The sequence below is a fragment of the Tamandua tetradactyla genome, chromosome 19 (assembly GCF_023851605.1).
Source record: "Tamandua tetradactyla isolate mTamTet1 chromosome 19, mTamTet1.pri, whole genome shotgun sequence".
Classification (NCBI taxonomy): domain Eukaryota; kingdom Metazoa; phylum Chordata; class Mammalia; order Pilosa; family Myrmecophagidae; genus Tamandua; species Tamandua tetradactyla.
Genome location: NC_135345.1, coordinates 43,499,466 through 43,526,708, shown reverse-complemented (window position 1 = coordinate 43,526,708; position 27,243 = coordinate 43,499,466). Strand labels below are relative to the sequence as shown.

The window sequence follows — 27,243 nt, the reverse complement described above, 5'->3', positions numbered from 1 at the left end:
GTCATACAGTATCTATCCTTTTGTGTCTGGCTTATTTCACTCAGCATTATGTTCTCAAGGCTCATCCATCTTGTCACAGCAAGATACTTGTCATGTGCTTCAGGATGTCTTACTGCTGCATAATATTCCATCATATGTATATACCACATTTTGTTAATCCACTTGCCTGCTGATGGGCATTTGGACTGTTTCCATCTTTTGGCGATTGTGAATAATGCTGCTATGAACATCGGTGTGCAAATGTCTGTTTGTGTCACTGTTTCAGCTCTTCTAGGTATACCCAGTAGTGTTATTGCTGGGTCAAAGGGCAACTCAGTATTTAGTTTCCTAAGGAACTACTAAACCATCTCCATAGTGGCTGTACCATACATTATACATTCCCACCAGCAGTGCATAAGTATCCCAATTTCTCCACATCCTCTCCAAAGTTTGCAGTTTCCTATTTGTTGGATAGCAACATTCTTATAGGAATGAGGTGGTACTTATTATAGTCTTGATCTGCATTTCCCTTATAGCTAATGAAACTGAGCATTTCATACTAGTGAACAATGAAAGGGAGTTATAAGGGGTATAGAAAAAAATAGGGGAACAAAGGTTAAAATCTATTGAGTAGATGGAAATACTAGTGGTCAATGAAAGGGAGGAGTAAAGGGTATGGTATGTGTGAGTTTTTTCTTTTTCTTTTTATTTCTTTTTCTGGAGTGATGCAAATGTTCTACACAATGATCATGGTGATGAATTTACTACTATGTGATGATATTCTGAGCCATTGATTGTACACCATACATGGAATGTTTGTATGATAAGAATGTTCATGTTTGTATGTTATCTTGGTTTGATAATACAAACTAAATTAAAAAGAAAAAGAAAATGAACATTTCATTTCATGCTTTTTAGCCATCTGTATTTACCCTTCAGAAAAATGTCTATTCATATCTTTAGCCCATTTTATAATCAGGTTGTTTGCTCTTTTGTTGTTGAGTTGTATGATTTCCTCATGTATAGAGGATATCAAACCTTTGTCCAATATGTGATTTCCAAATATTTTCTCCCATTGAGTTGGCTGACACTTCACTTTTTTGACAGTCTTTTGAGGTGCAGAAGCATTTTATTTTGAGGAGTTCCCATTTATCTATTTTTTCTTTTATTGCTTGTGCTTTGGGTGTATAGTTTAGGAAGCTACCTCTTATTATAGGTCTTGAAGATGTTTCCCTACATTTTCTTCTAGAAGCTGTATGGTGCTCGTTCTTATATTTAGATGTTTGATCCACTTTGAGTTAATTTTTGTATAGGGTGTAAGGTAAGAGTTCTCTTTCATTCTTTTGGCTATTGATATCCAGTTCTCCCATGCCCATTTATTGAAAAGACTATTTTGTCCCAGTTCAGAGGATTTGGGGGCCTTGTCAAAACTCAGTTGGCCATAGATTTGGTGGTCTATTTCTGTACTCTCAAGTTTATTCCATTGGTCAATACTTCTATCTTTGTACCAATATCATGCTGTTTTGATCATTGTAGCTTTATAATAAGTTTTAAAATCAGGGAGTATTAATCCTCCCACTTTGTTCTTCTTTTTTAGGATGCTTTTAGCTATTCATGGTCTCTTTCCCTTCCAGATGAATTTGGTAAGTAGCTTTTCCAAGTATTCAAAGTAGGTTGTTGGAATTTAGATTGGTACTGCATTGAATCTGTAGATCAATTTCGGCAGACTTGACATCTTAACTGTATTTACCCTTTCTGTCCATTAGCAAGGAATGTCTTGCCAACTATTCAGATTTTTTAAGCTTTTTTTAAAAATTAAAAAAAATCTAAGTTTAAAAATTTTTAATTTTAAAAATTTATTGTGGTAACATACATACAACACAAGATTTCCCATTTTTATCACTTTCCTATGTACAATTAAGTAATATCAATTATATTGACAATATTATGTCACCACTACCACCATTCATTACCAAAACTTTTTCATTTTCCCAATCAGAAACTCTGTGCCCATTAAGCACTAACTCCCCATTTTCCCCATCCCCATCTCCTGGTCACCACTAATCTTTTCGTCTCTATGAATTTGCTTATTCTAGGTATTTCATATAAGTCAAACCAAAAAAGATTTGTCCTGTGTCTGGCTTATTTCACTCAGCATGAGGTCTTCAAGGTTCATCCATGTTGTAACATTTATCAGAACTTCATTCCTTTTTACGGCTGAGTAATATTCCATTGGATGACTACACCACATTTTGTTTATCCATTTTTCTATCACATGTTTTTATTATTCAAGTTGTCTGAAAAACCAGGAAAGAAACCACTTATTTGTGATATCAAAGTTCAGAGACTAATTTCCTTAGTCTTCTGTGAAGACTACACACCCCCATGTCTCTCTAACTATCCCCTCTTTTCTGCTCTCTTTCAGATGCTCATCTCTCATCAAGATTGCTATAGTAGTCTCCCAATGCATCTTTACTCAGGCACTCTCTATTTAAACCTGTCCTTCAGACTGCCTCTGGAGAAACCCTCTTAAAATCCAGGGCAAATTCTGTCATACTTCTGCTCTGAAACATTTAGAGATCTCTATTACTTCCAAAGTAAAATCCTAACTCCTTAGCACACCAAGGCACTTTGCTCTAGACTCATTCATTTTTGTGTTCCAGGTGCACTGAACTGACTGCTCACCATTGTCTGAACATTTCATCTACTTTGGGGTCTTGGTGCCTCAACTCATTGAGTCCCCTGTGCCTGGAATGTCCTTCTCCTCTTCTCCAATTAGTAAAGCCCTACTCTCTTCAGGGACCAGAGCCTTGAGATGATATCTGTGTTGGCTTGAAACTGTTATGTGCCCCAGAAAAGCCATGATCTCTTAATCTTAATCCAGTCTTGTGGGGGAAGCCGTGTTCTATTTCTACTACCCTGTTTTAAAATTTCCTTAGATATTTAAGAAACATTTCATCTTTTGCCAGTCATAGTGCTTTGTAACAGATTCATGGGTTCTTTACCCATTCACTTAATACAAAAAATTTATTCAATCATCAATTATTTTCATCTGACATTCCACTAAGTACAGAATTCATAATGTCAGCATTATTAGATCAGTCATTCAAGTGGGTCACACAAGTATTTCCTCACTGTGTCAAAGATTCACTCAAAAAATAAGTTGAATAACAGATGTCTCCAAGTATATACAGCAACCTTAATTTCTTGAAATGAATTAATCCTGTTTAACAGATCAAATTGCTGGTCTATGTAAATAAACCAGGAAAGACTCAAATATGCAGCTGTATATATCATCAAACGGCAGGTTCATTTCAGTAGGAACCTCTATAGCTAAGCCATGTTCTTTTGATCCAGATCCAATATTGTAGGGTGGGACCTCTTAATTAGCTTGTTTCCATGGAGATGTGACACACCTAATTGTGGGGGTGACCTTTGGATTAAATGGAGATGTGATTCCACCCATTCATGGTGGGTCTTGATTAGTTTACAGGTGTCCTTTTAAGAAAGGAACATTTTTTAAAAAGCTCAGGTGCAGACATTTGGAGATGCTTTGAGACAGAAGCTCTGATAGGAGGTCCCTGGAATGAGGAGCTGAAAGCAATGAAATCCGGGAGCAAAGGACCTGCAGACATCGCCATATAACTTCCCATGTGACAGAGGAATCCTGGATGGGAATCATCCTTTCGTGAGTGAAGGTACCCTCTTATTGAGGCCTTAATTTGGACATTTTCATGGCCTTAGAACCGTAAATTTGTAACCTAATAAATTCCCTTTGTAAAGCTGCTCCATTTCTAGTATATTGAATTTTGGCAGTGCAAGCAAACTAAAACAATGTCCTTTGAGGGCTGACTGGAAGCTGCAAACTTGTTGGCAGAGCTGCCAAAGGCGTTTGCCAATCCCCCTGTACCCAAATTGGTGGTGGGGGGAGTGCATTAGTAGGAGCATTAGAAGGAGACCAAAGCATCTGACTGGGACCTTTAAGGTCTTTGCACATATGAGATGATGATTCTGTTGAAAGACAGAAATAGAAGCCAGAAAAGCACAAAGCAACCAGACCTACACTTCATCTAAATCCTATTTTCTAGAAGCCGGTTTTTCTCAGAAACACACAGAACATTTAATAAAGAAACCATCCTGTGTGCATTATGAATAATCAAGAACAAGGAAAAGTATTTTTAAGATTCTGACAGGTTGTAAGGAACATTAGCATTCGTGCATTGAGAGTAATATAAGTTAAAACAAATTTGGGGGATGGCATTTGTCAATTCATTTAGAAAATTATAAAACTATTTGGATCTTTTGACATGGAAATACCATAGTGGGAATTTATCTCAAAGACATATTTTAAAAGAAAAATATTTTGAACAAGGATGTTTTATGCTCATATATTTCATAATAATAAAAATATAATGTCATTGTAAAAGAAATGATTACGTTAAATTGCAGTATTGTATATCAGTGTCATGGACTGTAGCAGTCATTACAAATGATAAAAGTAGTAATTATGGAGACACATGGAAATTTGCTTATGAAAGGAGAACAATGCTCTTCATATAGTGGATTATAATTATATAAAAACTAAAGGAAGTAAAATAACTGCTGAAAAGAATTATGAGGGGGACATATATCTACCTCAGTACTTGACTTTAGCCCAATATAGCTGTTCTCAAAATATTTTGGTCTCAGGAACCTCTTTATACACTTAAAAAATACTGAGGTCCTCAAATAAATTTTCTTTATATGGGTTTTATCTGTTGATATTTATCAGATTAGAAATTAAAACTGAGAAAAATTTGGAAGGTTGATTAATTTTTAAATAACAATAATAAATAAGTTAACACAACATTTTTTAGAAAAAAACTACATTTTCTAAAATTGGAAAAACAGTGAGAAGTGGTATCATTTCACATTTTTGCAAATCTCTTTAATGTATGGCTTAAAAGAGATATCTGGATTCACATATATCTTTCTATAGTCAATCTGAGACAGTCTCACTTGCCACGTGCACTCAAGAGAATAGGAGTGAAAAAGATAAATAATGTCTTAGCATGGGTATGAAATTAGTTTTGACATCATAGAACCACTGAAAGGGACTTGGGGGCTGCAGGAGTCCTCAGACCACACTTGAATAACAGCTGTCTTAATAAGTGATTTTTCGAAGTTCAAAGTAGAAGAATTCCAAGTAGAGACAGAATCAGGAAGCTGAATACCTTGCCAACTTCTTTAGAATATTTTGAAAATGGCCTCTCGTAGAATTTTCAGAATTTCAGACATACAAATATTCAAATATTGAAATTATTTTGAAGCATTTTAATGTATCCCTGTCATTCCCTCCCCTTGCATAGATAAAGTTGTCTATGGGAAGTTTACATTTATTTTGTGTTAGTCAGAGTCTCTAGAGAAACAGAACCAACAGGAGAGATCTGCAAATATGAGATTTATAAAGGTGTCTCACACAACCATTGGAATGCAGGAGTCTAAAATTCGTATAGCAGGCTGTGATGCTGGCGGCTCCGATGAAAGGTCTGGACGAACTCCACGGGAGAGGCTTGCTGGCTGAAGAAGCAGTGAAATAGACTCTTCTTCCTTAAAAACCTTCAACTAATTGGATTATCTTGTTGTGGAAGAAGCACCTTAGTTGATCGCAGATGTAAGTAATCCACAGATGCAATCAACCGACTTACGATTCAATACATCAGCTTTACAGTTTATCAACCAGACACAAAATATCCTTGCAGCAATGATCAGGACAGTGCTTGCCCGACAAGACAACTGGACCTAGTAATTTGACCAAGTTGACACCAGAACCTAACCATCACATATATTATTAAGTTTCTCATAAAATTTGTTCTGTAGTCAGGTTGCTGGCCCATAAATAATTCTCTCCTCTAGAGGGAGCACATCTCAACTTAACCTATGAGCTAGCATCACCTTAATACCAAAATCGATAAAGATATCATGAGAATAGAAAATTATAGAGCAATAATACCTTATAAATAGAAATACATATGGTGGAGAAGGCATGTCTATTTACTTAGGTTGGGTTATATGATGTACAAATAAAATTGTTAAAAATGAACAGAGACAAACAAGTGCTGGAAAAAAATGTAGAGAAAGAGATGTATCTATTGACTGTTGGTAAGGAAGCTGAGAGGTGCAGCCCCTCTGGAGAGTGGTGTGGTGGTTCTACAGGAGGCTAGAAGTGGGGTTGCCGTATGAACCTGCAACCCCACTGCTAGGTATATAACTGGAGGAACTGAGAGTTGGAACACGAATGGACATTTGCACACTGGTGCTTATAGTGGCAGTATTCCCGATTTGCAAAGAAGGGTGTAGCCTAAGGCTACAATGACTGAGAAATGGAAGGGGGAACTATGAGGTTTACGTACCAGAGACTACTGAGTTGGTTGCAAGAAGGAATGAAGTTGTGAGACATGCAATTAAGTGAATGAACCTTAAGGACAGTATGTTGAATGAAACGTCAGGAACAAAAAGACAAATATCATGCCTGACTCATCCGGACTAACTATAACATACAAACTCAGAGAATTGAAGTTGAGAGTATGAGTTGTCTGGTTGGAACCTATTGTAAAGGGTCTTAGATTGTAAGTTCTTACAGCAGTCACATATATTTAAGAGTTGTAACTGATATTTCTAAATTCTGAGATATTGAGCTATTTGTATATAACCTGGTTATTCCCTGAAACTTCAGGTATTTATGCGACACTTGAGACTCAAAGTTAGAGCACCGAAGCTATGAAAGTCAGCATTACCCCTTTCAGCAACTGTTTAAAAGCTGTAAAAGTGAGCAGACTTTGTTAAAAGATGTGAATGATGCTGATCTGGATAGGACTAAGGCAGATCAGAATATGGGAAAAGGATGATATGGCCCATATTTTCAAACTTCAACCTTGTGTGAGACCAAGGGGAGAGTTGTTAATTTGGTGCAAAATTTATATTTCAGGTAGCACATTATCTAATTTAATTTGTATGGTTAGTTTATTCAAACACCATAATTACATGAACTCTTAAGTAGGGAGTGAGATCTTGCTGGTTTGTACAGGTTAGTGTGATGCCCCAATATATCCCAGAGTAACCTGGGTAGAGAATAAAAAAGTATTTGCAAAGTCCCCTTGGGAGACTGAGGAGAAAGGAGAAAATATTCAACTTTCCCTTTTGGGGAATTTCTTATATTCTCTTAAGCAGTGGGGACAACCAGTTCAGTAGGCTGAGCCCTCAATATTGGGGCTTGCCCCTATGAAGATTATTACTACAAAGAGAAGCTAAGCCTACTGATAATTATGCTTAAGAGTCACTCAGAGGGCGGGCCACGGTGGCTCAGCAGGTAAGAGTGCTTGCCTGCCATGCCCAAGGACCCGGGTTTGATTCCCGGTGGCTGCCCATGTTAAAAAAAAAAAAAAAAAAAAAGAGTCACTCAGAGAACTTCTTTTGTTGCTCAGTGGTGGCCTCTCTCTCTAAGCCAACTCTGCAGGTAAACTCACTGCCTCCTGCCCTACATGGGACATGACTCCCAGGGGTATAAATCTCCTGGCAACATGGGACAAAACTGGAATGAGCTGGGACCTAGTACCAAGGGAATGAGAAAGCCTTCTTGCCAAAAAGGGGGGGAAGAGAAATGACAATTAAAATCTCAGTGGCTGAGGATTTCAGACTTGAGAGGATATCCTGGAGGTTATTCTTACACATCATATAGATATCCCTTTTTAGTTTATGGTGTATGGAGCGGCTAGAGGGAAGTACCTGCAACTGCTGAACTGTGTTCCAGTAACCTTAATTCCTGAAGGGCACTGTATAATGATACAGCTTTTACAGTGTGACTGTGTGATTATGAAAACTTTATGTCTGATGCTCCTTTTATCCAGGATATGGACAGATGAGTAAAAAATATAAGGATAAAGAATAAATAAATAATAAGGGGAGATAAAAGGTAAAAATTGGGTAGATTGAAATGCTGTTGGTCAATGAGAGGGAGGGGTAAGGGGTATGGGATGTATCAGTTCTTTTTTTCTCCTTTTTATTTCTTTTTCAGGAATGATGCAAATGTTCTAAAGCTAATCATGGTGGAGAATGCACACCTATGTGATGATGTTGTGAGCCACTGATTGTATAATATGGTCAGACTGTATGTGTGTAGAAATTTCTCAATAAAAATATATTTATGCTTTCTCTGCTGGTGGGGCTCCCGCCGCCATCTAGCCCTCCTCTTCCCCCTTCTCCGCCAGCGCTCCCGCCGCCATCAAGCCCTCCTCTTCCTCTTTCTCTGCCGGCGGCGCTCCCGCCGCCATCTTGCCCTTCTATTTCCCCTTCTGCTCCAGCAGCGCTCCATCCGCCATCTTATCCTTCCCTTTCTCCTCCTACTCCAGCAGCTCTCCAACCACCACCGTGCCCTCTTCCGCCTTCACCGGTTCCTCCGCCACCGTCCTCGACAGCCTTGCCATCCTCACCTTTCCTCCTCCAGAACAGCTACTAGAGGAGTAGATACAGAACAGCTCCCAGAGCCACGACAGAGATCAAGAAAACAGCATACCCCATCCTGGAACGGCTGACTGGCTGGGAGAACCCGCTCCAGTGAGATCGCCGAGGGGCGCGGGGTTCCCCAGGCGGGGCGGCAAGCGGCCGGAGTCCCTCCCCTCCTCCTTCCCGGGCCAGCTGGCAGAATTGGGCAGGTGGTCCCCTCAAGCCGCGGCAGCTGGCGCCCACACCACGCGCGGCCCCCCCGGACCAACTGAGAGAATTGGATCGGAAATCCCCAGGCCACGGAGAACGGTGACCGGGGGGTCCCTTCCAAATACGTGACTCCCCGGTCCGGCTGGGAATGGTGCACTCTCCCGGGCCGCGGCGGCTGGTGCCCTCCCGCCACACTTGGCGCCCCGGGCCGACTAGGAAATATGGACGGGCGCTCTCCCGGGCTGCAGTGGCCGGCGGCCGGCGACCCTCCCCGCGTTCGGACCCCTGGGCCAGCTGGCACTCTTCCAAGCCGCTTCAGCTGGCGAACCTCCCCCACGGTGAGAGTTTTCCAAAGTTAAAGGACCCACAGCACCTTTTACTGGTGGGACCAGCAGACAAACGTGTGCCACGAGCACCACCTACTGGGCAGGATAAGAAAAACAGAACCCAGAGATTTCACAGAAAAATCTTTCAACCTGTTGGGTCCAACACCCAGGGAAATCTGACTAAATGCCCAGGCGCCAGCAGAAGATAACGGATCACACTCAGAAAATTGAAAATATGGCCCAGTCAAAGGAACAAACCAATAGTTCAAATGAGATACAGGAGCTGAGACAACTAATGCTGAATATACGAACAGAAATGGAAAACCTCTTCAAAAACGAAATCGATAAATTGAGGGAAGACATGAAGAAGACATGGGCTGAACAAAAAGAAGAAATAGAAAAACTGAAAAAACAAATCACAGAACTTATGGAAGTGAAGGATAAAGTAGAAAAGATGGAAAAAATAATGGATACCTACAATGATAGATTTAAAGAGACAGAAGATAGAATTAGTGATTTGGAGGATGAAACATCTGAATTCCAAAAAGAAACAAAAACTATCAGGAAAAGAATGGAAAAATTTGAACAGGGTATCAGGGAACTCAAGGACAATATGAACCGCACAAATATACGTGTTGTGGGTGTCCCAGAAGGAGAAGAGAAGGGAAAAGGAGGAGAAAAACTAATGGAATAAATTATCACTGAAAATTTCCCAACTCTTATGAAAGACCTAAAATTACAGATCCAAGAAGTGCAGCGCACCCCAAAGAGATTAGACCCAAATAGGCGTTCTCCAAGACACTTACTAGTTAGAATGTCAGAGGTCAAAGAGAAAGAGAGGATCTTGAAAGCAGCAAGAGAAAACAATCCATCACATACAAGGGAAACCCAATAAGACTATGTGTAGATTTCTCAGCAGAAACCATGGAAGCTAGAAGACAGTGGGATGATATATTTAAATTACTAAAAGAGAAAAACTGCCAACCAAGACTCCTATAACCAGAAAAATTGTCCTTCAAAAATGAGGGAGAAACTAAAACATTCTCAGACAAAAAGTCACTGAGAGAATTTGTGACCAAGAGACCAGCTCTGCAAGAAATACTAAAGGGAGCACTAGAGTCAGATACGAAAAGACAGAAGAGAGAGGTATGGAGAAGAGTGTAGAAAGAAGGAAAATCAGATATGATATATATAATACAAAAGGCAAAATGGTAGAAGAAAGTATTACCCAAACAGTAATAACACTAAATGTTAATGGACTGAATTCCCCAATCAAAAGACATAGACTGGCAGAATGGATGAAAAAACAGGACCCTTCTATATGCTGTCTACAGGAAACACATCTTAGCCACAAAGATAAACACAGGTTGAAAGTGAAAGGTTGGGAAAAGATATTTCATGCAAATAACAACCAGAAAAGAGCAGGAGTAGCTATACTAATATCCAACAAATTAGACTTCAAATGCAAAACAGTTAAAAGAGACAAAGAAGGATACTATCTACTAATAACGGAACAATTAAACAAGAACACATAACAATCATAAATGTTTACGCACCAAATCAGAATGCCCCAAAATACGTGAGGAATACACTGCAATCACTGAAAAGGGAAATAGACACATCTACCATAATAGTTGAAGACTTCAATTCGCCACTCTCATCAATGGACAGAACATCTAGACAGAGGATCAATAAAGAAACTGAGAATTTGAATATTATAATAAATGAGCTAGACTTAGCAGACATTTATAGGACATTACACCCCACAACAGCAGGATACACCTTTTTCTCAAGTGCTCATGGATCATTCTCAAAGATAGACCATATGCTGGGTCACAAAGCAAATCTCAACAAATTTGAAAAGATTGAAATCATATACAACACTTTCTCGGATCATAAAGGAATGAAGTTGGAAATCAATAATAGGTGGAATGCCAGAAAATTCACAAATACGTGGAGGCTCAACAACACACTCTTAAACAACAAGTGGGTCAAAGAAGAAATTGCAAGAGAAATTAGTAAATACCTCGAGGCGAATGAAAATGAAAGCACAACATATCAAAACTTATGTGATGCAGCAAAGGCAGTGCTAAGAGGGAAATTTATTGCCCTAAATGCCAATATCAGAAAAGAAGAAAAGGCAAAAATTCAGGAATTAACTGTCCACTTGGAAGAACTGGAGAAAGAACAGCAAACTAATCCCAAAACAAGCAAAAGGAAAGAAATAACAAAGATTAGAGCAGAAATAAATGGAATTGAAAACATGAAAACAATAGAGAAAATCAATAAGACCAGAAGTTGGTTCTATGAGAAAATCAATAAGATTGATGGGCCCTTAGCAAGACCGACAAAAAGAAGAAGAGAGAGGATGCAAATAAATAAGACCAGAAATGGAAGAGGAGACATAACTACTGACCTCACAGAAATAAAGGAGGTAATAACAGGATACTATGAACAACTTTATGCTAATAAATACAACAATTTAGATGAAATGGACGGGTTCCTGGAAAGACATGAACAACCAACTTTGACTCAAGAAGACATAGATGACCTCAACAAACCAATCACAAGTAAAGAAATTGAATTAGTCATTCAAAAGCTTCCTAAAAAGAAAAGTCCAGGACCAGATGGCTTCACATGTGAATTCTATCAAACATTCCAGAAAGAATTAGTACCAACTCTCCTCAAACTCTTCAAAAAAATCGAAGCGGAGGGAAAACTACCTAATTCATTCTATGAAGCCAACATCACCCTCATACCAAAACCAGGCAAAGATATTACAAAAAAAGAAAACTACAGACCAATCTCTCTAATGAATACAGATGCAAAAATCCTCAATAAAATTCTAGCAAATCATATCCAACAACACATTAAAAGAATTATACATCATGACCAAGTAGGATTCATCCCAGGTATGCAAGGATGGTTCAACATAAGAAAATCAATTAATGTAATACACCACATCAACAAATCAAAGCAGAAAAATCACATGATCATCTCAATTGATGCAGAGAAGGCATTTGACAAGATTCAACATCCTTTCCTGTTGAAAACACTTCAAAGGATAGGAATACAAGGGAACTTCCTTAAAATGATAGAGGGAATATATGAAAAACCCACAGCTAATATCATTCTCAATGGGGAAAAATTGAAAATTTTCCCCCTAAGATCAGGAACAAGACAAGGATGTCCACTATCACCACTATTATTCAACATTGTGTTGGAGGTTCTAGCCAGAGCAATTAGACAAGAAAAAGAAATACAAGGCATCAAAATTGGAACGGAAGAAGTAAAACTATCACTGTTTGCAGACGATATGATACTATACGTCGAAAACCCAGAAAAATCCACAACAAAACTACTAGAGCTAATAAATGAGTACAGCAAAGTAGCAGGTTACAAGATCAACATTCAAAAATCTGTAGCATTTCTATACACTAGTAATGAACAAGCTGAGGGGGAAATCAAGAAACGAATCCCATTTACAATTGCAACTAAAAGAATAAAATACCTAGGAGTAAAAAGAGACAAAAAACCTATATAAAGAAAGCTACAAAAAACTGTTAAAAGAAATCACAGAAGACCTAAATAGATGGAAGGGCATACCGTGTTCATGGATTGGAAGACTAAATATAGTTAAGATGTCAATCCTACCTAAATTGATTTACAGATTCAATGCAATACCAATCAAAATCCCAACAACCTACTTTTCAGAAATAGAAAAACCAATAAGCAAATTTATCTGGAAGGGCAGGGTGCCCCGAATTGCTAAAAACATCTTGAGGAAAAAAAACAAAGCTGGAGGTCTCACGCTGCCTGACTTTAAGGCATTTTATGAAGCCACAGTGGTCAAAACAGCATGGTATTGGCATAAAGATAGATATATCGACCAATGGAATCGAATAGAGTGCTCAGATATAGACCCTCTCATCTATGGACATTTGATCTTTGATAAGGCAGTCAAGCCAACTCACCTGGGACAGAACAGTCTCTTCAATAAATGGTGCCTAGAGAACTGGATATCCATATGCAAAAGAATGAAAGAGGACCCGTATCTCACACCCTATACAAAAGTTAACTCAAAATGGATCAAAGATCTAAACATTAGGTCTTAGACCATAAAACAGTTAGAGGAAAATGTTGGGAGATATCTTATGAAACTTACAATTGGAGGCGGTTTTATGGACCTTAAACCTAAAGCAAGAGCACTGAAGAAGGCAATAAATAAATGGGAGCTCCTCAAAATTAAACACTTTTGCGCATCAAAGAACTTCATCAAGAAAGTAGAAAGACAGCCTACACAATGGGAGACAATATTTGGAAATGACATATCAGATAAAGGTCTAGTATCCAGAATTTATAAAGAGATTGTTCAACTCAACAACAAAAAGACAGCCAACCCAGTTACAAAATGGGAAAAAGACTTGAACATCTCAACTTATACAGAATAGGCATGGGGCAAATTTTGGCACTCTTTCTTGATTTCAAAAACTCAGAAAAGGGGTGCAAGGGTAGTTCAGTGGTAGAATTCTCGCCTACCATGTGGGAGACCTGGGTTAAATTCTCAGCTCATGCACTTCCCAAAAAAACAAAACAAAACTAACAAACAAAAAAAATTCAACAAGTGGTGCTCCAATAATGGAATACTGACATGGAAAAAGAATGAAACGTGACCCCCACCTACAGCATACAAAAAAAACCTCAGAAAAGTATTTGTTATAAATAGTATAAAATACATTTTACACATTAGTTTATACAAAATGTAAACTCAGAATATTATTATTCTCAGACTAGAAGGCAACTTCCTCAACATGATAAAGGGCATTTATGAAAAATAAATAAATGTTTACAGTTTGAAATCAATTCCCACTCAAAATTCCAATAGCCTTCTTCACATGAGTGAAAAAGTCAATCATCAAATTCATACAGAGGGACAAGAGTCCCCAAATAGCCAAAACATCATGAAAAAGAACAACGTTGGAGGACTCACACTTCCTGACTTTAAAATGTATTCCAAAGCTAAAGTAATCAAAACAGTGTGGTATAGGCACAAATACAGACATTGAGATCAATAAATGGAATAGAGAGTTCAGAAATAAGCCTAATATATATATATTATATATATATATATATTCAGTTTATAAATATATAAACTGAATGCCCATGATTTTTGACAAGGGTGCCAATTCCAATCAATGGAGAAAGACTTGTCCCTTCAAAAAACAGTGCTCAGGCGGGCCATGGTGGCTCATAATGCTTGCCTGCCATGCCAGAGGACCTGGGTTCATTTCCCGGTGCCTGCCCATGTAAAAGTGCTGGGAAAACTGGATATTCACAAGGAAAAAAAAAAAAAAAAGAAAGAAAGAAAGAAAGTGGACCCCTGCAATCCTGTTTCTATATATACCCCCAAAGAATTGAAAGCAGGGACTCAAAAGATACTTGTACACCAATATTCATAGCAGCAATACACAGAATAGTGAAAACTGGAAGCAATTCAAGTGTCCATCAGCAGGGGAATGGATAAACAGAAGGTTCCATGCACATTGAATGGAATACTATTCAGCCATAAAAAAGTGAAGTTTTGATACATGCTACATCATGAATGAAGCTTGAAAACATCATATTGAGTGAAATAAACCAGACATGAAAGGACAATATTATATGATTTCCAGTATATGAGACATCTGGAATATTTTAATTCGTAGAGATAGGAGAGTGGAGTATAGGATACCAGCGTTAGGGGTGAGGTGGGGAATGAGCTGTTAATGCTTAATGGACAGAAAATTTCTGTTTGAAGTGATGGAAGAGTTTTGGTAATGGATGGTGGGTGACAATATTGTGAGTGTAATTAATACTACTGAACTGTATATTTCAAAGTGGTTAAAATGGGAAATTTTAGAGTGTATGTATGTTACCACAATAAACATTAAAATAATAATAATATTGGTCTCCTCTAAAACTCTTATCCCTTGGCCCTACTATTTGTAGGGATTTTTAAAATACTTCTTGGCTGAATAGCAAAGCAGAAAGGATTAATGCATCAGACAAAAGATTTGGCCACAAACTCTAAAAAGTCATATAATTTTTGAGTCTAGAAAGGAGTCTACTGCTTCTTTCATCATTTCTGATACTTAAAAAAGGATATCTGGGGCGGGCCGCGGTGGCTCAGCGGGCAAAGTGCTTGCCTGCTATGCCGGAGGACCTCGGTTCGATTCCCGGCCCCAGCCCATGTAAAAAAACAAACAAACAAACAAAATACAATAAAACAAGAAAATGTTTAAAGATGTTTCCTTTCCTTCCTTCTATCCTTCCTTCCTTCTCTCTGTCTTTCCTTCCCTTCCTCCCTCTCAAAAAAAAAAAGAATATCTGCTACATTTTTTGACTTTTTAAAATGTATTTTATTTTTTAAACACAATTTATTGAGATATATTCACAAACCATATAATCATCCAAAGTATATAATCAATGGTCCAGGTATCATCATATAGTTGTGCATTCATCACCACAATCAATTTTTGAACATTTTCATTACTCAAAAAAAAGAATAAAAATAAAAAAGAATATACAAAATATCCTATACCTCTTATTCCCCCTATTATTTATTTTTTGTGTTTTCTTTCTCATCTGCTCATATGCTGGATAAAGGGAGGTTCAATCACACGGTTTTCACAATCATACGGTCACACTGTGAAAGCTATATAGTTATACAATGACTTTCAAGAATAAGGCCACTGGATTATAGTTCAACAGTTTCAGGTATTCCCTCCCATTAAAATTTTTCCCTTCCATTAAAATGGATTTAATTCTAATCCATTAAAAAAAAACCTAAAAATGGATATCTATATAATGCATAAGAATAACCTCCAGAAATGCCTCTCGACAATATTTGAATTCTCTCAGCCACTGACACATTATTTTGTCTCACTTCTCTCTTGCCCCTTTTGGTCAAGAAGGCTTTCTCAATCCCATGATGCCAGGGCCAGGCTTGTCCCTGGGAGTCCTGTTCCACATTGCCAGGGAGATTTACATCCCTGGGAATCACGTCCCATGTAGGGGGAAGGACTGTGAGTTCACCTGTTGAATTGGCTTAGAGAGAGAAGCCACATCCGAGCAACAAAAAAGGTTTTCTAGAGGTGACTCTTAGGCATAATTATAAGTAGGCTTTGCTTCTCCTTTTCAGGAATAAGTCTCATAAAGGCAAGCCCCAAGATCAAGGGCTTAGTTTATTAAAATGGTCCCCATATCTTTCCCAGGTGGGGAAGTTCAATATTTCCACATTTTCCCCCAGTCCTTCAAGGGGACTTTGCTAATTTTTTTTTCCTGCCCAAATTACTCTAGGATATATTGGGGCATCACACTAACTTGTACCAACCAAGATTTCACTCCACTCTCTATTCAGGTTTCCATGTAATTATGTTTTTTTAATAAACTGATGGTGTGCTACACAAAATATAAATTTTGCACCAAGTAAATATCTCTTCCTGTGGTTTCACACAGAAGTTGAAGTTTTAAAACGCAGTATCATCCTCCACCCTTTAGTCTGATTTACATTAGTTCTAACTAGATCGGCTTCATTCATATCTCTAATTGAAGTCTGTTCTCCTTTTCAACTTTTTTTTTTTTTTAACAGTTGCTGTATTGGGTAATGGTGACTTTCATAGCTGCAGAACTCTAGCTCTGAGTCTCAGATGTCATACAGACACTCAACGCTCCAGACAATGACCAAGTTATACACAAAGAGCTCAGCATCTCAGAATTTAGAAATAACAGTTACAACTCCAGAATAGATGTGACTGCTGTAAGAGTTTACAATCTAGGAACCATTACAATAAGCCTTCCCCTGATAACCTATGCTCTCAAATTCATTTTTTTCTCTGAGTTTGCATATTATAGTTCAATCCATATTAGTGAGGCATTATAATATCTCTCTTTTTGTTCTTGGCTTATTTCACTCAACATATTGTCCTCAAGGTTCATTCACCTAGTGGCATGCTTTGCAACTTCACGCCCTCTTGCAGACACTCAATATTCCATTTTATGTATACACCACAGTTTCCCTTTCATTCACCAGTCATGTACCCTTAGGCCACCTCCATCCATTGCAAATCGTGACAACTGCCGCCATATGACTACCGCTGCCATAGACACGGATGAGTAAATGTCCATAATAATTAGGTATATATCGAATGACCGGGTTGCAGATCATACGACCACCTATACTTAGCCTCCTCTGGAGCCACCACACTGCCCTCCAGAGGGACTGCGCCATTCTACTTCCCTACCAGCAGTGAATAGGTCCTTGTCGCCACATCTTCTCCAGCATTTGTATCTTTCTGTTTACTTCGTAAACAGTTTCATTCACACGCCATGCAATGCACCCTACGCAGACAATGGTTCTCGGTATAATCACTTAGTTAAGCATTCACCACCACAATCTATATGAGAACATTTCCGTTATCATCCTCATCACCTTGTTCTAAAGGTGTCAATTCCATGTTTTCTTTGTTAGTGTCCGGAATTCCATATTTCCTTGTCTTCGGTTTCTTCTCATCCTGACGGTCTTGATGGCCAAGTACACGAAACCCTGCTCAGCACCATCGACATTAGCAGGGCCCGCTGGGTCAAGGATTTGTCGGGACAACCAGGGTTTGGGCTCACAGCCGGGCGGCCGCCCACTGAGCCTCTTCTCCCTCCTTCCCCGGGTGATATTCCGCCACAGGCTCCGCCCTGGCGCAGCTGCTATTGCGTTCTGCGGTCCGGCGGCCTCAACCCCAGCGACCTGGCAGCCGGGTTGCGGTAGGGCTGCGGTGGGGCTGCGGTTCCGCAGCGGTGCGGCTGCAGGGCGGTAGCGGTGGGGCTGCGGTGCGGCTGCGGTGCGGCTGCGGTGCGGCTGCCTGGTCCGGCGGCCCAGGACCCCGCGCAGCCTCAGCCGCTTACAGCAGCGCCTCCAGGGGCCGGCTCTGCGCTGGCCGCAGCGGCAGTAGCCGGAGGGCGGGGTCCAGAAGGTGGCCGGAGCAGCAGCAGCCGCAGCCCGCAGCCTTCATCCTCGGTGTGGCCCTTTCACCACCTGGGAGCCGCAGGGCAGGCCGCCCTAGCCTCAGGAGAGACCACGGCCACAATGGTGAAAGAGGAAGAAGTGATCAGATCACGGACTAAAGCCCGGCAGAGGCGGGAAGCAGAGCTCTGCTACGTTTTCCCCCCACCTTTTCTTTTCTTTTTTTTTTTTTTTGGCATGGGCAGGCTCCAGGAATGAACCGGGTCTCCTGCATGGCAGGCGAGAGTTGTGCCAGTGAGCCACTGTTGCAGTGCTCTCTGCTACATTTAAATATATATATATATATATATATATATATATATATATATCAGCATTCTTCCCTGCTATAAAATATATTTTATTAATAGAACAACATGCAAAAACTCTTAACATACAAATATTCCATATATAGTATACAATTAGTTGCTCACAATATCATCACATAGTTGTGTGTTCATTGCCAGGATCATTTTTTGAACATTTACATCACTCTAGAAAAAGAAGTAAAAATGAAAAAAGAAAAATCTCATACATACCACACACCCCTTCCCCCCTCCCTCCCTCTCATTGACCACTAGTATTTCTATCTACCCAATTTATTTTAACCTTTGTTCCCCCATTATTTGTTTATTTTTGCCCATATTTTTTACTCATCTGTCCATACCCTAGTTAAAAGGAGCATCAGACAAAAGGTTTTCACAGTCACATTGTAAAAGCGTATCATTATACAATCATCTTTAACAAACAAGGCTAATGGAGCACAGCTCTACAGTTCAGGTACTTCCCTTCAGTCACTCCAATACACCATAAACTAAAAAGGGGCTATCTATATAATGTGTAAGAATAACCTCCAGGACAATCTCTTGATTCAGTTTGAAATCTCTCAGCCACTGAGACTTTATTTGGTCTCATTTCTCTCTTCCTCCTGTTGGTCAAGAAGGTTTGCTTAATCCCTTGATGCCCAGTCCTGTCTCATCCCAGGATTTCTGTCCCGTGTTGCCAGGGAGGTTTACGCCCATGTCCCACATAGAGGGGGAGGGCAGTGAGTTCACTTATGGCGTCAGCTTAGAGATAGAGGCCACATCTGAGCACAAAAGAGGTTCTCTGGGGGTGAGTCTTAGGTCTAATTCTAAGTAGGCTTAAAATTCCTGTCTTTTGGAAGGAAGGAAAGGAAAAAATTCCTGTCTTTTGCAGGAATGTTTCGTTTGGGGCAAACCCCAAGATTGAGGGCTCGGCCTACTGATTTTTACATTTTTGAAACACCAAACACACACACAGAGAGAAGAATAAATTTATTCCAAAAAAAAAAACTCCATTAAATAAAAAAATTTAATATGGAAAAACTCTAAAATTGATGGTCCACTTCCATAGTAAACCTGCTGTTCTAGTTTTCTAGCTGCCGGAATGCAACACACCAGAGACAGATTGGTCTTTTAGTAAAAGGGGATTTATTTTGTTAGTTCTTCAGAGGAAAGGCAGCTAACTTCCAACTGAGGTTCTTTCCTACATGGGAAGGCACAGGATGATGTCTGCTGGCCTTCTCTACAGGCCTCTGAGTTCCAACAACTTTTCCCAAGGTGATTCCTTTCTGCATCTCCAAAGGCCTGAGCTGAGCTGCGAGTGCTGAGATGAGGTATGCTGAGCTGCTTGGGCTGTGCTATGTTGAGCTCTCTCATTTAAGCACCAGCCAATTAAATCAAACACCATTCATCACAGCAGGCATGCCTCCTAGCGGACTGCAGACATAATGAGCAATAGATGAGGTTCACCGCTGTTGTACCACTGGCTCATGTCACAGCAGCAGAACTAGGCACGTTCACCTGGCCAAGTTCACACCTGAGCCTAACTACCACACCTGCCTTCTGAAGTTGTCTTTGTGTCGGAATTGTGACCAAAAAGAAATAGAATTAAGATTTCTATATCCAAATGGATATTTATCCCTTAAAATTGTTGACTTGATAAATAATTATTCTTATTCCACTGGTGCTAACATTTTTCAAAAAAGTTTAAAAAAATACTTTCAGAGATTGTGGTACATACTTTCACAGAGAGAGGTAAGGGTCTTTAATGCGCTTTGAGCCTATTAAATACTTTTTTTTTAATGCAGATACTGATCCTAAGGAAAAAGGAATTGCTTAATATCACCCAACCAGTTAATGTAATGTTGACCACCCTCCCAGCTTGTTCTCTTAATGGAAGGATTAAACCAGTTTATATGAAACTACTTGAAAATAGAACTAACATCGTTTAACTGGAGTATTGAGGAAAATGTTTTATTAAATGTCTGATATAGCAATTTAACATATACAATTTTTCTACTATTTTCTAATGTTAAGATGGATTTGAAAGCAAGGTTTTACTAGATGTATAATTGATTATAGAATTGGATATATCAAATCAGTTACATTTGGAATAATAGCAGAGGAAATATTCATTTAAAGTGAGATTGTGATTTCAAAATAATACTGCTCATCTTAATTTATTTTTATGGTACAACATAGAACCTGAACAAAATTATGAATGACCCTAGAGCAATTCCCAATTTGCATGGCTGGCTTTAGCCAATTTATAGCTTAACACCATATATAACACTATAATGTCTGCCAATTATGATCACTGTTTCCCCACTTGTCTTTAAAGGGCCTCAGTCACCAAGAGGTGTTGGTATTACTTTCCTAGCTGAATTTTATTCAATCCTACTTAGCTACAAAATTAGCCATAAGCTTTCCTATGCCACCACCTAGTGGATATAATGAGTATAGCTTTGAATAAAGCATTTGTCTTCCCGTTATTCTGTGAGCTTGGATGTGAAATGGGGATTCACCCACATATCCAAATACGGGGCATTTAATGATTCTTTTAGTGATTGGAAATACTTTAATATCAGCAAAGCAAACAGACTTATAAATCTTTCCTCTGTCCTTAGAAAGTTATCCTTTAAAGTATAAATCGTACGATTCCCTCCTTAAAAAAATCAATATCCTACAAGTGGGATTATACACTATATTCATCAGTTCTTAATATGAAACAGAATGCATCACTCCCGCTGCAAAGAACTAAGCACCAATGATCTAGGAGCTCTGGTTTAGGATAACAACTTTAAGGAAAACTTGTTTTGGAAATGGGGCATTATCTCAGATAATGTGGGCTGGTTTATTGGTGGCCCCCCCAAAAAAAACACTTGGTTCCTTGGGATTGAGGCTGCAGGAAAAGGAGAGAGGAATGCAAAAGATAGGTGGTAATGAAACAAAAACAAAAACAGTGGCATAGGGTGGGCCATGGTGGCGCAGCAGGCAGAATTCTCGCCTGCCATGCCCGAGAGCCGGTTCAATTCCTGGTGCCTGCCCAAGCACAAAAAAAAAAAAAAAAAAAAAAAAAAAATGGCATATACTACATCCCAGGCACATCCTCAAAAACTTCCAAAATATTCAAGAATTAATTCTTCCAACAATTATATGAGGCAGATACTGGCCTCACTTAATAGATGAAAAAATCAAGGTTTACAGGGGTTGAGTTGTCGAAGGCACCCAGCGGAGCTATCCTTGCCTCATCAAGTATAGCCTCAGGAAACCTAGGGCAAGCAGAATTGTCAGGAAACAAGGCCAAAGCCACACCCTGGACCCACATAATTGGTTTTAGTTGAACAAATCAAGCCCATGCATTGCCCTACAGGCTCAGTGGATGAGAAACACAATTCACCAGAACTATTTCCAAAGCACCTCCTACAGGGAGCTTTGGGGCTTGACTCTTTTAGGTGAGATCCTGTTTTGTTTTGTTTTGTTTTGGGGGGGGGGGGTTATGTGGTCATAATTATCACCATTATCTATTAGTAAATTTTTAGTGGATTAAAAAACTGCCCTTTAGTCTAAATGTCGCATTCAAGAGGAGCCTAAAGGGGTCATAATGACTAAATCAGATCTGATCTCATGATTGGGATCCTGGAATGGAGAACAGACATTAGGTGAAAACTAAGGAAATTTGAATAAACTATGATCTTTAGTTAATTATAATGTATCAATCCTAGTTTTTTTGAAATTCAAAAATTCACTGCCTTTAACAGCCAAAATCTCCATCAACAGAAGAGTGGCTAAACAAACTGTGGTATATACATACGATGGAATAATATGCAGCTTTAAGACAAGATAAATTTATGAACCATGTAATAACATGGATGGACCTAGAGAATATTATGCTGAGTGAATCCAGCCAAAAACTAAAGGACAAATACTGTATGGTCCCACTGATGTGAACGGACATTCGAGAATAAACTTGAAATATGTCATTGGTAACAGAGTTCAGCAGGAGTTAGAAACAGGGTAAGACAATGGGTAATTGAAGCTGAAGGGATACAGACTGTGCAACAGGACTAGATACAAAAACTCAAAAATGGACAGCACAATAATACCTAATTGTAAAGTAATCATGTTAAAACACTGAATGAAGCTGCATCTGAGCTATAGGTTTTTGTTTTGTTTTGTTTTGATTTTACTATTATTACTTTTATTTTTTTCTCTATATTAACATTCTATATCTTTTTCGGTTATGTTGCTAGTTCTTCTAAACCAATGCAAATGTACTAAGAAATGATGATCATGCATCTATGTGATGATGTTAAGAATTAATGATTGCATGTGTAGAATGGTATGATCTCTAAATGTTGGGTTAATTTCTTTTTTTCCGTTAATTAAAAAAAAAAAAAAAGAGAAGGGATAATTGGAGATGAAGGGATACGGACTGTACAACGGGACTGGATATAAAAACTCAGAAATGGACAGCACAATACTACCCAATTGTAATGCAATTATGTTAAAACACGGAATGAAGCTGCATGTGAGGTATAGGTTTTTTGTTTTTGTTTTTTTTCTTTCTATTATTGTTTTAATTCTTATTCTGTTGTCTTTTTATTTCTTTTTCTAAATCGATGCAAATGTACTAAGAAATGATGAATATGCAACTATGTGATGTTATTAAGAATTACTGATTGTACATGTAGATTGGAATGATTTCTAATTGTTTTGTTAATTCTTTTTTTAATTAATAAAAAAAAAATTCACTGCCTTTTAGAGGACAGTTAACATTTTGAAAAGCATTGGATTTCTACTAGAGTTGGGTGACACACTGGTATATAATTTGATTTTGAATCAATTTAAGGAATTGATTGCAAACATAACCAGAAAAAGAAAACCATCAACTGATTTTAATGTTCCAAATCTAGATATTTTACAGTAGAAGGAAACATCATCGATAGTATTTCTTCTTTTGGGATGTCTCTTACTCTCTTTCCCCTTTGTTTAAAAAGATTCAAATACCCACACTCCCCAACTCTATCAACAGTTTATGTTAAATTAAAATAATTAGGGCGGGCCACGGTGGCTCAGCAGGTAAGAGTGCTTGCTTGCCATGCCCGAGGACCCAGGTTCGATTCCCAGTGCCTGCCCATGTAAAAAAAAAAGCATAGAAAATAATTACTCAAGGTGTGCTTCTGATTTACTAAGCCTTCTGTGCATTATCTTAGTTTAAACCACATAATCCTTTGCCAGAGTTCCTATCATTTCCACTCTACAAATGGAAAGTTGAAACCCAGGTTTTACACCAGGCAATCTTGATAACAGAGGCAAATTCAAGTCACAGCCACACTTGACTGCTGTGCCAAACCACATCTTGTTCCTTAGGGCATGCCAGGGCCAGTCAAGAAATCAAACAGGTGAATGACTTAACGTTATTGTACAGATGAATTAATAAGAACATTTCACTCAAGGGACAATGAAAGGAACCCTGCCAGATTAGCAATGCCAAGTCATTTAAGACTGTAAGGTACATGCCATGTTCCAAAGAAGTTCAGGTTTAGCCATAAGGATGATAATATTTTCAGTTTTAGAAGAGTCTTATAATGAAGCCTGCTGAAGGCTTTTTAGAAAACACATGACTAAATAAACTGCACTGACTTCAGTTACAAAATTGAAGAACATGAAAGTAAGCTAGAATTAACCAGCAGGAGCTCATTACAGTATTCTCATTCCTCGAAAAAAAAAGTTAAGCTTTTTTATTATAAAGTAATATAGTGATTTTAGAAAATTTGGGTGTGCTGGCTTGAAGCTTTTAACGTACCCCAGAAAAGCTATGTCCTGTTTTCTGATTCAATGTTGTGGGGGCAGCCATGCTTCTTTTAATCTTGATTCATTATTGTGGGGTGGAAACTTTGTATTGTTTCCTTGGAGATGTAACACACCCAATTGTGGGTGTGACCTTTTTACTAGATGGAGATGTGATTCTGCCCATTCAGGGTGGGTCTTGATTGAAACCAGGGAAAGATATTTGAAACCAGAAGCCAAAGCCCCCAGCAGATGTCAGTCACATGCCTCGCGAGCCGACAGAGGTGTCCTGGATCCATCGGCCTTTCTCGAGTCAGTGTATCTATTCCTGGATGCCTTAGTTTGGACATTTTATGGCCTTAGAACTGTAAACTTATTAGTCAATAAATTCTTTTTATAAAAGCCTTTCCATTTCTGGATATTGCATTCAGGCAGCTTTAACAACCCAAAACAATGGGGAATGAGAATATAAACTTAAATCACCTATAATCTCCTGAGACAGGTCAGATCCCAGTTTTTGAGACTCAAGATACAAAATATCTTCTAATCCCAAATGTTACAAGGAACAAAAGCCAGGATCTTGAAAGGGGCCATTAAAGTGTGAAGCTGTAAAGCTTATACTTTTTTCATTTTGTTAGGTCCACCTCTGCCCAGAGATACTCTTTAATACTGCGGGCTGCTTGTAGAACTGGACTGCTTGAGTTTGAATCTCAGCAACATCACTCACCAGTTGAGTGTCCTTGAAGAAGTTGCTGGAGTTTCTCTATGACTTAGTATATTAAGTAAATTGCTTTCTGTAAAATGGGAATAAACCAAGTTCCTATGAAAACTAAGTAAATTCTTAGTTATTATAGTCTCATCTTTTCTCAACATAAATGTGTATACATTTCACAAAATTATCACACTAGTTTCACACATGAATATTTTTTCATATTCCTGGGCCTTTAAAACAGACCAAGTATTATACAGAATATGTGAATAATTTAAAGATTCCTCAACTTGACATTCACATTTAAAGGGGAGATACTTAGCATCAGGTGCTATTGTCTGTTGAAAGCACTGAAGTCACCTTTATCACCAGAGACTAGTAACAATGTAAGGAGTATGACAATTGAACTTGGATCTTTCACAAGTCCAAGATGTTGGGTAAGAGCACTTGTTGAGGAGGCATGGGCCTCTGTGTTGCACAACTGCCTTCACCTGGAAAACAAAGTGGATGATGCTTCTTTGAGGTTGTGTGTCACTGACAGCCAGGGAGAGCAGTGAAGGAGAGACCCTGCGACTTAGATGGAATCTTCTAGACATCAAGCCTTTCCCAGACATACTCACCCAGGGTCTACTTTAACATGAAACAATCAGTGTAGGAGAGAGTAATTCCTTTGCCCAAAGTTATTGAGACAAATAGTTATATTTGTCCTTTGCCCAAAGTTATAGGAGTGGAGATCAAAGACAGGTTTGGTAAACTCTGGGATTGACAGGTAATCAGTCCCTGGTTTACGCCCTGGTTTCCCTAGTGATTAGCTAAGAGAACCTGAATATGCAACCTCTCTGTGCCTGTTTCCTGTGCCTCGGGGGATGCAATTACCCACACACATTAGCTTTTGCATAGCCTTCCATGATGTGGTATGCTAAGGCATTGAGAGCATTTTAATAAATATAATCCTCATACATAAATTATAAAGTTTTACAGCTCCATTCATTATGTGGTGTGATGTGTATTTCTGAAGCCCAAACCAATCTTTTTTTCTTTTTAATATTTTATTTATTGTGAAATATAACATATATAAAAAGCAATAAATTTCCAAGTACATTTTAATAAATAGTTATAGAAGCCAAACCATTCTTTTTTTAAAAAAATATTTTAATTGAGAAACATCCACACAGGTACAGTCCAACCATATCATGCAATCAGTGGCTCACAATATCATAACATAGTTGTGTATTCTTCACCATGATCATTTTAGCACATTTACATCACTCCAGAAAAAGAAATAAAAACAAAAATAAAGTGAAATCATATATTCCTTACCCCTTATCCCTTCCACTCATTGATCCACAGTATTTCAATCTACCCAATTTTTACCCCTTCTCTCCCCCTAGTATTTATTTACTTTTTTATCCTTATGTTTTTTTTTTCACTCATCTGTCCATACCCTGGATGAAAGGAGTATTAGACACAAAGTTTTCACAATCGCATAGTCACATTGTAAAAGCTAAGATTATACAGCCTTCTTCAAGAATCAAGGCTACTGGAACACAACTCAACAGTTTCAGGTACTTCTCTCCAGCCACTCCAATACGCCATAAACTAAAAAGGGATATTTATATAATGTGTAAAAATAGCCTCCAGGATAACCTCTCAACTCTGTTTGAAATCTCTCAGCCACTAAGACCTTACTTTGCCTCATTTCTCTTTTTCCCCTTTTGGTCAAGAAGACTTTCTCATTCCCATGATGCCAGGTCCCAGCTCATCCCCAGGTCATGTCCCATTTAGTGGGGAGAAACCAATCTTTTTTACCAGTTCCTGAGAGCTTGAAGGAAACTTGTTTTGCTTTCCTTCTCCTAAGTCAACCTTCAAGGTGATTGTATAGAAGTCACACACCAGGTTAGATTTTAAAATGCACCCCTGTAGCTCCAACTTTAAGCAACCCAAATCACCAGAATTACTGTATATTTAGTGTTTTACATTTAAAGGATATGAATAGAAGTCATCACTTCTTCCCTAGAAACAAAGATATCCTTCAATTAGAAGCTGGAATCAAAACTATTATCAGGCTGGACAGCATCTCATCTTCTTTCGTCTGTAATCAGTGACAAAGTCCACTACACAAACCCATTGCAGTGGTATAAATAAAGAAGAAAATGGGGAAGGAGCAAAGTCTTGGTTACAAATGCCTTCATAATGAGCACATGTGGCAGGAAAAATGTATATATTAAGACAAATCTAAGACAAATGGCCACGGAAACAATCGAATCCCAGCAGGATGAAGTGTAACAGATTCTATGGCAGAGAGCAAATCCACTCAGATGCATACTCAAATGGGTCAAAATTCAATTCCTACTTTAGTTCAGGTAGCAACAATGGCAGAGACTGATGAGTCTGCAGAATCCAAAGGTGTAA

General features: G+C 38.6%; 3 pseudogenes; 1 reads left to right on the top strand and 2 right to left on the bottom strand.

The window, feature by feature from the left end:
- The window catches only part of LOC143663381 (ATP-dependent RNA helicase DDX18-like), a 28,896-nt pseudogene extending 11,758 nt beyond the window's left edge, over positions 1–17,138 (bottom strand).
- A 293-nt stretch (positions 17,139–17,431) lies between these two features.
- Positions 17,432–18,040, bottom strand: LOC143663380 (membrane protein FAM174A pseudogene; annotated as a pseudogene).
- Positions 18,041–27,075: 9,035 nt separating this feature from the next.
- LOC143663577 (cAMP-responsive element modulator pseudogene) lies at positions 27,076–27,243 on the top strand (annotated as a pseudogene).